The sequence below is a fragment of the Callorhinus ursinus genome, unplaced genomic scaffold (genome assembly GCF_003265705.2).
Source record: "Callorhinus ursinus isolate GAN/ISIS: 27379988/994484 unplaced genomic scaffold, GSC_fseal_2.0 scaffold74, whole genome shotgun sequence".
Taxonomy (NCBI): Eukaryota; Metazoa; Chordata; class Mammalia; order Carnivora; family Otariidae; genus Callorhinus; species Callorhinus ursinus.
In genome coordinates this window covers 953,714-966,255 of record NW_027397136.1, presented here as the reverse complement: position 1 = coordinate 966,255, position 12,542 = coordinate 953,714, and the positions used below count along the sequence as shown (strand labels likewise).

General features: G+C 45.3%; 1 protein-coding gene across 5 annotated transcripts in view; it reads right to left on the bottom strand.

The window, feature by feature from the left end:
• Positions 1 to 12,542, bottom strand: part of ADA2 (adenosine deaminase 2) — a 63,081-nt gene that overhangs the window by 25,315 nt on the left and 25,224 nt on the right. Inside the window, exon 1 of one of the 5 annotated variants that reach the window (XM_025851840.2) lies at positions 3,352 to 3,437. The exons of 1 other annotated variant lie outside the window; for it this stretch is intronic. The gene's annotated coding sequence lies outside the window, so the exon portion shown is untranslated. Of the gene's footprint in view, positions 1 to 3,306; positions 3,438 to 12,542 lie in introns of those variants that run through there. 3 more of the 5 variants (XM_025851841.2, XM_025851842.2, XM_025851843.2) reach the window with 3 other exon arrangements.

Below are 12,542 nucleotides of genomic sequence, written 5' to 3'. Positions count from 1 at the left end.
AAAAACTAATGATGTAGGGCGCCTGGGTGGCTCAGTTGGTTAAGCGACTGCCTTCGGCTCGGGTCATGATCCTGGAGTCCCGGGATCGAGTCCCACATCGGGCTCCCTGCTCAGTGGGGAGTCTGCTTCTCCCTCTGACCCTCTTCCCTCTTGTGCTCTCTATCTCTCATTCTCTCTCTCTCTCAAATAAATAAATAAAAAATCTTAAAAAAATACTAATGATGTAATGTATGGTGATTAACATAACAATAAAAATTTAAAGAAAAAAATACAAAAGCTGAGGGGCACCTGGGTGGCACAGTTGGTTGAGTGTCCGGCTCTTGGTTTTGGCTCAGTCGTGGTCTCAGGGTTGTGAGAATGAGCCCTACATCAGGCTCCACGCTCAGTAAGGAATCTACTTAAGATTCTCTCTCCTAGGACACCTGGGTGGCTCAGTCAGTTAAGCGTCTGCCTTCAGCTGAGGTCATGATCCCAGGGTCTGGGACTGAGTCCCACATCGGGCTCCCTGCTCAGTGGGCAGCCTGCTTCTCCCTCTGCCTGTTGCTCCCCCTGCTTGTGTTCTCTTGTGCTCTCTCTCCAACAGATAAATTTTAAAAACCATTTAAAGGGCGCCTGGGTGGCTCAGTTGGTTAAGCGACTGCCTTCGGCTCAGGTCATGATCCTGGAGTCCCGGGATCGAGTCCCGCATCGGGCTCCCTGCTTGGCAGGGAGTCTGCTTCTCCCTCTGACCCTCTTCCCTCTCGTGCTGCTCTCTATCTCTTTCATTCTCTCTCTCCCAAATAAATTAATAAATCTTTTAAAAAAATAAAAATAAAAAATAAAAATAAAAATCATTTTAAAAAAAAGATACTCTATCCCTCGCCCTCTGCTCCCCCCATTCTCTTTCTCTCAAATAAATAAATAATCTTTTTAAAAATACAGAAGCTGAAATTTTAAAAATTTATTAGCAATATTACAAGATGGAATTTCTTTTGGAAATTAGGACAAAATAAGAGAGAAACAAATGATAGGATTATTGGCTCAGGAAACCCAACCCCAAATAACAGACATATTAGAAGGAAAAAGAAAAAAGAAGAGAAAAAAAGTAAATAAATAATAGAAGAAATTGGGCCACAAAAGAAGACCTGAATCCCTGGTTTAATGAGGCTTGTTGAGTTCCTAGCATAGCACAACAACTGCTCAATGGCCACACCAAGATATATCATCTTGATATTTCAGAACATTAGCACTAAAAGATGCTAAAATCTTCTAGAGAGCAGCTAGTCCAGGTTAGCAGTGAGCAAGGATTTAAGGGCAGAAAGAAAGAAACTTGCCTTTATTGGGTCTCCTCATGCCAGGCACTATGTTAGGACTTTGTTAGGTCATTTATTTGAATCACATTTAAGAATTACAGGGCGCCTGGCTGGCTCAGTGAGAGGAGCGTGTGACTTTTTTTTTTTTTTTAAGATTTTTATTTATTTATTTGACAGAGAGAGAGACAGCGAGGGAGGGAACACAAGCAGGGGGGAGTGGGAAAGGGAGAAGCAGGCTCCCCACCAAGCAGGGAGCCCGATGCGGGGCTCGATCCCAGGACTCTGAGATCATGACCTGAGCCGAAGGCAGTCGCTTAACCAACTGAGCCACCCAGGCGCCCCGTGGAGCGTGTGACTCTTGATCTCAGGGTTGTGAGTTTGAGCCCCATGTTGGGTGTAGAGAGTACTTAAATATATATATATATATAAAATATATAAAAGAATTGTTTCTGCATACTTGTAAGTATGATACGGTATCCTGGAAAGAATTAAGGCTATAAATTGGAAGACCTCAAGATCAGTCCCAAATTAGTATGTCTTTAACCATGAGACCTTGGGCAAACTGCTTACTATTGATGAGTCTCAATATTCTCACCTGTGAAAAAGATGAATTACACTAGATCAGTGGCCCTCAAAGTGTGATACAGGTATCATCAGTGATACAAGATACCAATGTTTAGGTTGAATAAAGAAATTTAAAAATAAGTTAATTGAAAGAAAGATATTGAGTAGGGGCGCCTAGGTGGCTCAGTCAGTTAAGCGTCTGCTTTTGGCTCAGGTCATGATCTCAGGGTCCTGGGATGGAGCCCCACGTCAGGCTCCCTGCTCAGTGGGGAGTCTGCTTCTCCCTCTCCCTCTCCCCCTGTTTGTGCTCTCTCTCTCTCTCTCTCTCTCTGGCTCACTCCTTCTCTCAAATAAATAAATAAATTTTTTTTTTAAAGAAAGATATTAAGTAAATAGAGATGCAGGGATATGACAAAGGTGAAAAGCTTGCTAATCATTGGAACACAATATATCCCAGGTTCTTTCCAGGGCTAACATTCAATTATTCTAAGCTACATCAGATACCAAGAGGGAATTTTCAGAAGGAACTGGATACTATTTACTCTAATACCACAGCTATGGTAGGGGCTGTACCTTCCTAATCAGAGAGTTGGACTTTTGAAAAACCCCTGCAACTTCATCAAGGCTTCGAACCTCTCTTCAGACTACAGTGTTTGCCAACAGCTAAAAGAGGAGAGTGACATTTATGTCACCTTCCCACCCATCCCATGCTGCATCCTCCAATCAATGGCCCCAGCCCCTTGTCCCTCTCTCCTTACTCACACATAGCAGAAGCCACTAAGTTCCACAATCTCCACCCTCTCCTCTCCGCAGACCCCAGAAGTAGTTGTGTGGCCCAGCATCTAGGGACTTTCCCTGGTCTGACAGACAAAAATTTATCTAACACCCGTCCTGGCCAAAGCTGGCTGAGCATCAGGAAAAATAATCCCTGTAACACTTGTTGCTAAACTTACTTCATCTCTTTCCTCATGGAAAGTGTCTTTTACTTTTATTTTTTTTTAAGATTATTTATTTATTTGACAGAGAGCGACACAGCGAGAGAGGGAACACAAGCAGGGGGAGTGGGAGAGGGAGGAGCAGGTTTCCCGCGGAGCAGGGAGCCCGATGCGGGGCTCGATGCGGGGCTCGATCCCAGGACCCTGGGATCACGACCCGAGCCAAAAGCAGACGCTTAACGACTGCGCCACCCAGGTGCCCCTGTCTTTTACTTTCAAAAGAGGGTGCATCAAGACTCTCTAGTTTGGTCCCAGAGTAAGAACAAAGAAGCAGACCATGTGCACCTGTAACTCTGAGCCAATGTCCTTGGGTCCACGACCATTTTCAAAAGCCTGTTGTGGAGCAAGGCTATGCATTCCTCCCCACTGGAAGGCACAAACCTGCTTCAGGTGGGGGGCAGGGAGGGCTGCCAGCAGGTAAACAGAGCCCAAGTGCCTGCGTCCCAGCTACCTACCGGAGCCTCACGAGCTAGACTCCCAGCCCAGCGGATCCCAGATACCTCAGAGCAGCTCCAGAAACTGCAGACTGTTCGCCGAGTCCCCTGACAGCTGGGTCAGAAGCACCAGAAAACCTCATCATCCCGTTTTCACTTCCTGTCAGGGCAGGTTTCACTTCCTCCCAGCCTCATGTTGCTCAGGGCCTCCAAAGGGAGGCAAGGAAGACAGGGTCTGGCAGAGCCGAGGCAGCAAGTGGGCCTGAGAGTATGGGTTCACATGTGTGTGTGCCTGTGTGCACGCCTGTGTGCTCGTGCGGTGATTTGCGTGTGTGTTTGTATGTGGTCATGTGCATTTGTGTGGGGGTTATGTACATCTTTACGTGCATGTGCATGTGTGGGGGGGGTTATGTATGTGTCTGTGAGGAAGTTATATGCATGTTTGTGTGTGTCTATGTGTTTGTGTGGGTTTACGCGCATGTGTGGGCTTCTGTATGTTTGGGGAGAGGATATGTGTGTGTGTGTGTTTGTTTTTGAGGTGTCTTTGTAGGGTCCAGAGCATAGTTTTAGACAACAAGCACCACGTGGAGGCACTCCAAAATCTGCTGATGAACTTTGGGAATCATAGCTTTCCTCCAAATGTGATTGTGAATTGTGGGGCAACCTTCCGAACAGAGGGTGAATAGGTAGATATACAAGAAGGTAAATGATTTAAGGGGAAAATACACAGATCTGGGGGCAGGACAGTTGAGGAAGTAGGGAGGTGTGAGGCAAGAGCAAGGGGGCAGGGAGGACGGGCAAGAAGGCAAGAGGCAGAAGGCTCCAGAGGAAGAGCAGAGTGGGACCAGGCCCTGATACCTAGACGCTGGAGTCAGGCCTATGGCCTTTTGCAGCTGTGTGGCCTTAGCTGTGTTATTTAAACTCTCTACACTTTGGAGTCCTCATCTGAAAATGGAGGTCTAAAAGCAATGACGACACAGGGTCCACTGTGAGAATGTATGCAAAGTCTCCAGGGCATAGTAAGTTCTCAAGAAATAGCAGCCATTACTACTATCAGAAATAACTATTGTGACATATCGTCCAAGTCGTGTGAGACCGTACCAGTGACTTCTGCGATACACGCCCGCCTGCTCCACAGACTTGTCGAGTGCCCCTCCTTCCCAGGCCCCTCTCAAGGCCTTCTGCACCAGAGCCACCCACAAACCACCCAGCACTTCCACTTCTGCTGTTCCTAAACGTCTGGAACCTTGGGGCCCTGTGTCATCATCTTCTCCAAAAAGTAAAAAGGTCACCCGTTTCATAAACAAGAAGAAATCCAAAAGTGAAAATACAGAGGAACTAGCAATTCCCTCATCACAAGTTCAAGATTAATTTTTTTACAAGTCTGTGCAATCAGAAGAAACAAACAAGCTGCAAAGACAGACTAAACTGACCTACAGAAGGGTAGGAGGGGAAAAATCACCAATTTTGAACATAAATCATTAGGAGATTTTTTAAGATACTAGAGCTAAAGGTAGAGCTTTTCTTTCCAAAAGCTTTGGTTAAAAGTAAGAGCTAATGTTCACATCGCAAAGGATTGGCTCTGGAGACTCTGGCTCATGACTTGGCCGGGAAGTGCAGAGCCAGGGGAGGGCTGTGGGTCTTGAGGCTGGAGTTATTTCCTCAGGCCAAAGCTACTTGGGCCAGGGGAGTGGAGGACCCAGATGTTGAGACAGAAGCAGAGGGGGAATGGCTGGGGGCGCACACCAGGATCAGAAACATTGAAGCGAAGCAGGGTCAGACCAGGAGACTCAGCAGGACCTGCAAACCTCTTGGTCTTCGGAGCCATCAGCCTCCTCAGGGGTGTGGCAGTAAGCACGTCTAGCAGAAGAGGTATGCCGTCTGACAACAGCAAGCCACGGTGTAAAACGGTGAGGCCGTTCTGGAAGGATATTCTGCCAACTGCAGAGACTGTAAAATATGGAACAGGGCTCTGCTTTTTATGCTTTATTGAAGACAACCATCAGAAGCAGAACTGGCCCTGTTTCAGAATCTAAAAAATCTACAGGGTAGAAAAATGGAACCAATGTGTCTTTTAGTGATTTCAAAGCTTAACCTAAATGGAATGAAGTCTGATAGGACAGGCGGGTTATGCCCCCAAAACTAGAGACAAGGAGAGGTTTTCAGAATTAAAGATGGGGTATGGCTACAAAAATATTTGAGAGGTATTTTCATTAGAACAGTGCTTTCTCCCATCAATGCCATGAATTATATGCCGTTGCTGTGTGTAACCTACAGCAAACTATAGGAGAGCTACCTATGGTGGAAGGTTTTGAAGTGCTGGAAATACCACTTCAACAGAAGATAAATAAGGATCTCTGACCCCAGAGTTTAAAAAAATGAAATAATAGCTAAAATTTATTGAGAATTATATATATTTACTAATTTAATCCTTGCAGTGATCTTATAAGGTAGGGACTATTGCTAGCTCTCCTTGACCAGTGAGTGCACCGAAGCACCTGGATGGAGGTTGGTGACTTGCCCAAGGTCACACAGCTGGACCTGCACTTTCCACCTACAGCCTTCCCTGGTAGCAAGGAAACAGAGGTCTTCAAGGTGGTGGCGAGCCACTGGTGTGGGAGAGCACCCCTCAAGACAGAAGGGCAGATCCCTGGAGGAGAGCCCAATTCGCAAAGATGGGACACAGGAACAGATATTACCGGGTATAAGATGATTTTTCTAGATACTGGGAGCTTGTGCTTTTAATAGCCAAAGTTTTTCAGGAAGCAAAAAATTAGCTCTTTCAAGGAATTGCTGCGTGATTTTGAAAAAAAAATCTCAACATCTATGAGCTTAATGCCTTTATCTGCAATAAGGGAAGAATAACATGTACTTCCTACTAAGTTTTTTAACCAAGTAAGTTTGTGTGCGTTAAATAATACACATGAAAATATTTCTTTCTCTCTCTCTCTCTTTTTTTTTTTTTTAGGGAGAGAGAGAGCACAAGAGGTGGAAGAGGAGGTAGAGGGAGAGAGAGAGAATCTTAAACCGACTCCACGATCAGCAAGGAGCCCCATGTAGGGCTTGATCTCACGACCCTGAGATCATGACCTGAGCTGAAGTCAAGAGTCGGATGCTTAACCGACTGCACCACCCAGGTGCCCCTTAAGATTTTATTTTTTTAAATAATCTCTACACCCAACATGGGGCTTGAACCCTCAATCCCTAGATCAAGACTCACATGTCCTACCGACTGAGCCAGTCAGGCGCTTCCAAACTAGACCTATTTAAACAAAAAAACAAAACCCCTAGAGCTACAGACATTCTTTCCGAACTCTCTTTAGCAGAGCACTGCAGATTTCTTTGGGGGAAGAGAAACAGTTTCTAGCTTAGTTAAGGATGGCGTACCCTACTAAAAATGAAGATAATACTGAAATTTTGCACACTTAACAAGACTTTTCCCCTACTAGTCTCTCAGACATCAGCAACCAGTTACATACCCACAGTGAAGAAAAGGGAAAAGCTTCCCCTGGGGCTTTCACCAGCCACTGATAATAGCCCTAAAGATACTGACAGAGACTTACCAGATCACTTTATAGCACAAGGGATGGCCAACAACCACCCCTCCCCCACATACACAGGGCTTATAGCATTCTGTTATTATCCCACTCTTTTTTTTTTTTTAAGATTTTATTTAGGGGCGCCTGGGTGGCTTAGATGGTTAAGCATCTGCCTTCAGCTCAGGTCATGATCCCAGGGTCCTGGGATCGAGTCCCGCATCGGGCTTCCTGCTCCTTGGGAGGCTGCCTCTCTCTCTGCTTCTCTCTCTCTCTCTCTCCCCCTCAACGTCTCTCATGAATAAATAAATAAAATCTTTAAAAAAAAAGATTTTATTTATTTATTTGACAGAGAGACACAGCAAGAGCAGGAACACAAGCAGGGGGAGTGGGAGAGGGAGAAGCAGGCTTCCCGCCCAGCAGGGAGCCCGATGCGGGGCTGGATCCCAGGACCCCGGGATCATGACCTGAGCGGAAGGCAGACGCTTAACAACTGAGCCACCCAGGCGCCCCTCTTTTTTTTTAATATTTTATTTACTTAATTGAGAGAGAAAGAGACAGAAACAGCAACAGAGATCAGAGTGGGAGGAGGAGAAGCAGGCTCCCAGCTCAGCAGGGATCCCGACCCTGAGATCATGACCTGAGTTGAAGGCAGAGGCTTAACCGACTGAGCCACCCAGCCGCCCCTACCTCACTCTTAAATATAGGTAGACATCCAGGAGCCGCTACATTTGAGGTATGCTATTTTCTGACAGAGCAAAAAGTATCTTGGAAGAAAGAGAATGGGAGAGAGACGAAAACTCCATTTAATATATTAGTATCAGAGACGTAAGAGAAGATATCATACCCATGAAACAAGGACAGGTTGTTATAAAGAATAGTCAAAGAGTGAAAACTAACTCGGCACAAATGATGGATAGGAAAAATGAAAAACTACAGAAAAATTGAACAATGAAGTTAATATCTTCCAGAAGGTAGAACAAAAAGAGGAAGAAAAGAAAAAGTGGAGGAAAAATATTTTTTAATTTTTTATTATTATTATTTTTAATTTATTTATTTGAGAAAGTGAGAGCATGAGTGGAGGGGCAGAGGGAGAGGGAGAAGCAGGGAGCCTGACACAGGGCTCCATCCCAGGAACCTGGGATCATGACCTGAGCTGAAGGCAGACGCTTAACTGACTGAGCCACTCAGGTACCCCGGGAAAAGATTTTTTTAAAAAGGAAAAACAGCCAAAAAAAAAAAAAAAAAAAAAAATCAAAGGTATAAAAACGTTATGTTCCAGAAAGAGAAAACAGAGTGGAGAAAAACCAAAGCAATAGCTCAAGAAAATATCTTAGAGGGGCACCTGGGTGGCTCAGTTGTTAAGCGTCTGCCTTCAGCTCAGATCATGATCCCAGGGTCCTGGGATTGAGCCCCGCGTCGGGCTCCCTGCTCAGCGGGGAGCCTGCTTCTCCCTCTCCCACTCCCCCTGCTTGTGTTCTCTCGCTGTCTCTCTCTGCCAAATAAATAAATAAAATCTTTAAAAAAAATAAAAAGTAAATTAAAAAAAGAAAATATCTTAGAATGGAAAGACATGTGAGTCTAGATCGAAAGGGTCCTTGGGAGGCCCACCAGATGGCTGACAATGAACCACGGCCAGGCCATTACAGTGAGAGTGCAGAAGGCTGGGGACAAAGTAAAGAACTCTAAGTCATCTAAAACAAGAGAGTGAACCAGAAAAAGGGAATTCAGGGGATCCAGGAGACAGAGGACCCAACACAAGAAAGGGACAGAGGAAGTTTCCACCTTCGTGAAGGAAGATCCCGAGGCCGGATCAGTGCTGCACACTGAGGGCCAGCCAGTCCTGGAGCAGCTGGAGCTGGTGAAAAAGCCTCTGGGAAAGCATTTTGTCAAGATGAAATTAGTAGAATGCCTAATATGTTTGGTTGTATTATGAGTTTCGGAGAAGAGAATCTGAGGATGAATAAGGGGGAAAGACAGAAAACCAAATAAAACAAATAAACAAAAAACAATGACTAATTCCACGAAATACAAACTGTGGTGACAAGGGAAAGTTATCACAGCAAACTACGTAGCTCAGCCGTGTCTACACAGTATCATTTGGACAGCACCGAATATAGAGCTAACAAAATCATAAATACATTGGGACGATGGAGGGATAGAAAAATGTGGGTGTGGTGGTAGAAGTAGGGGGGAGAGCTGAGAGAGATCTAAATCTTCTATAACAGGAAGCATGCAGCTCATACCTAAAACAGAATAAATCAAGAAGAGCAGTATAAAGAGTTTTTAGGCATATGGAGGAAGATGCTAAAAGGCCTGAAGACCACAGCCTCTGGAGAGTACAGAATGGCTGGTGTGGGGGCTGCTAGGGGTGAGCCCTGGGGAACATTCTGACTCCTGAACCAGAGGCAGGAATGCCTGGCCCCAGTCAGACTGCCTTCTTCCTGTTTTTCCGGCTGCTGAGCCTGCCAGTCGAGGGAACTGGTGGTGTGGAGAAATGAGTGGTGTCACACACAAACCACAGACGTTACACCCCAGCAGAGCTCAACAGATTGTCACTCACCAAGGACTGGAGAATTCCTGGGGAGGAGCCATTTCACGATTCTTTTTTTTTTTTTCTTTTTAAGATTTTATTTATTTGACAGAGAGAGACACAGCGAGAGAGGGAACACAAGCAGGGGGAGTGGGAGAGGGAGAAGCAGGCTTCCCGCGGAGCGGGGAGCCCGATGCGGGGCTCGATCCCAGGACACTGGGATCATGACCTGAGCCGAAGGCAGACGCTTAATGACTGAGCCACCCAGGCGCCCCCCATTTCACGATTCTAAGAGGCAAACTCTGAAAAGTAAGACGGAGGGATCCAACAATTCATCACTTGAAATTATTTGCTCAGTGTCTAGCTTCTCCATTCATTAGATTGTAACACTTAGTAAATATATGTTCAAAAATCGTTAACATTTCTTTAGCATTACTGTGTGCCAGACACTATGCTCAAATGCGTTAGCAGCATTGTCTGGTGTGGTCCTCGGGACAACTCTGTGAAGTGAGTCATCTGCCCATTTACAGGTTCAGAAGCACAGCCCCCGCTCAGTGAAATATTTGATGCCAGGCAGACAGACCCCAAGGACCATGATCTCCACCACTCTGTTCTACTGCTTTCCATGTTAGCTGTTTCTAAATATACTTACTTTTTCCAGCTTTACTAACATGTAACCAACAAATAACATTTGTAAGTTTAATTTGTACATGATGATTTGATATATGTACATATTGTGAAATAATTGCTATAATAAGGTTAACACATTCATCATCTACATAGTTACCATTGTGTGTGTGTGTGTGTGTGTGTGTGTATGTGTGTGTGTGTGGTGAGAACACCTGAGATTTACCTCTGAACAACTTTAAGGAGACAGTGTTGTTAACTATAGTCACCATGCTGTACGTCGCATCCCCAGGACTTACTCCTCGTCCTTCCATGTCTCCTTGTTCCTTGCTGACTTCCCAGTACTTTACAGAATGTTGGCACAGAGTAGATGCTCAATAAATATTTGTTTTTCCCGTCCTTCTTGTTGGGATGCAAACACTGAAACGGATACCCTGGAGAGAAGCCCATAAGCTCATGTCTCTCTCTCTCTCTTTTTTTTTAAGATTGTATTTATTTATTTGACAGAGAGGTAGAGCGCACAAGTAGGCAAAGCGGCAGGCAGAGGGAGAGGGAGAAGGAGACTCCCCACCGAGCAGGGAGCCCGATGTGGGGCTCGGTCCCAGGACCCCGGGATCATGACCTGAGCCGAAGGCAGACACTTAACCAACTGAGCCACCCAGGTGCCCCTCATGTCTCTCTTGATGTTGTGAAGAGTAACTGAGCAAACTCTGATCTCTCAAACCCAACTTCACTCATTCTGACTTTTTTACCTCCTCTCCCCAAAACCTGATCCTCTTCCAGTTTTCTCCTCCTCATTACATGGCACCTCCATCCACTTAATTGCTTCTGTCAGAAACCGGACTCCCCCTGTAGATCACCCACGTTTTCTGGCGCCACCATTGCAACACGAGGCCCCAGCATCTCTCATCTGCTCTACTTCCAGAGCTCTCACTTTTGTCCCCTATTTATTTTCCAGATCTAAAAGCACAAAATCTCAGCATGGCCCTCATGTCCCTTCCTGCTGAAAACCTTTCAAAATCTACCCAAGTCATTTTCTTGGTCTACTAGGGCCATGTTCTATCTGGTCCTGGGACTATCTCTCCACCCTCTCCCCACGGGCTCCCTTTTGCCCACTGACCAACTTTCTTGTAGCATTTCACACGTGGTGAACCCTTGCTCTTCAAAGAGTTTTCAATGTGATTCCCTTTTCCTGGAATGGCCTCTCCCCTCCTCTACCAAGCCAACACCTGTTCATCCTTCAGACCCCAGTGTAAATGCTTCTGCTCAGGGAAGCTTTCAGTGAACACTCTGCCATCTAAATAGAGTGCCTCTGGTACACTCTTCATAATATCCTTTTCTTTTCTTTTGCAGTATGTACCTCAATTTATAATTTCGTATCTATATATTTCCATGATTGTTTAATTTACATCTTCATATTAGATTGAAAGCTGCTTGAGGGCTTTCTGAAGGGATGTTACTGCTGTGTCCTTTAGGTATATCACTGCCCAGCTCAGAGTAGATGCCCCAAAAACATCTGCTGCAGGCAAGCAAGTGGGCAGGGAGGAATGAACACATAAATGAATGAATGAATGAATGAATGAAAGTAGAGAGGAAAAGAAAATTCTGAGTGTTTGTTGCAGGTAGTAGGCACTTGGGTCTTCTCAACCTGGTGTAATGGAGAAGAGGTATATGAAATTAGAGTGTCTAGTAAAGGATGGCCTGTCAGCACAGCCATCCTCAGCCGTTCACCGGCACGGCCTATTTCTATGCCATCTGTGGAACAATTGTTGTAATAAATAGATAAGTCTATGTCAGTGATGTAAATGGTGCCGCCTAGAATTGTGCAGTGCTCATCCTGCACAATCTCACATGGCAGCCTAGGAGGGAACGATAAATGCCAATGGCCTATCGATAAGCCTGGGCTGGCTGTTCTTGTTTGTTTGTATTTCATTTTATCCAACCTCGGGGAAACACTGAAGTATCTCTAGGAATCAAGCCTTGTCTTGGAGTCACCTATTCTTCCATTGTTTTGTTTCTAGTCTCCAACACACTCTTTGCACGCACTAACATTTACCTTTGCCCTCTCTACAGTTTTCTTTGTTTTATTCTTATTTTTCTTTTCCTACTTTTTGGGGGGTGGAGTGGTGGTTCTTTCTTTATTACACCTGTCATATCATCTGGGCCTGTACTCTGGTCCTTTGCTCTGGCTAGTTCAGAGACTCAATCATGCCAATACCCGTGTCTTGCTACCTTCAAAGTGGGTTCTGAGTCCAAAGACAAGAAAGGCCTCCAGTGTGACTGTGTGATTTGAGCCAGCATTTTCTATACTACAGACATGAGGACCTTAGCCTTCTTGGGGTGAAGGACTTTTATTACCATGTGTTGACTGGGCAACAGTAGGACTTCCTGTACTTCCTGGGCTGACGGTGGCTGTGTTATTCTTGAACACAGAAGGGAAAGAGTCAACTGCCTTGGAAACCCAGACAACCACCTGACTATTTTTTTTAAGTAAGCTCTAGGCCCAACGTGGGGCTCGAACCTGCGACCTGAGATTAAGAGTTGCACGCTCCACTGACTGA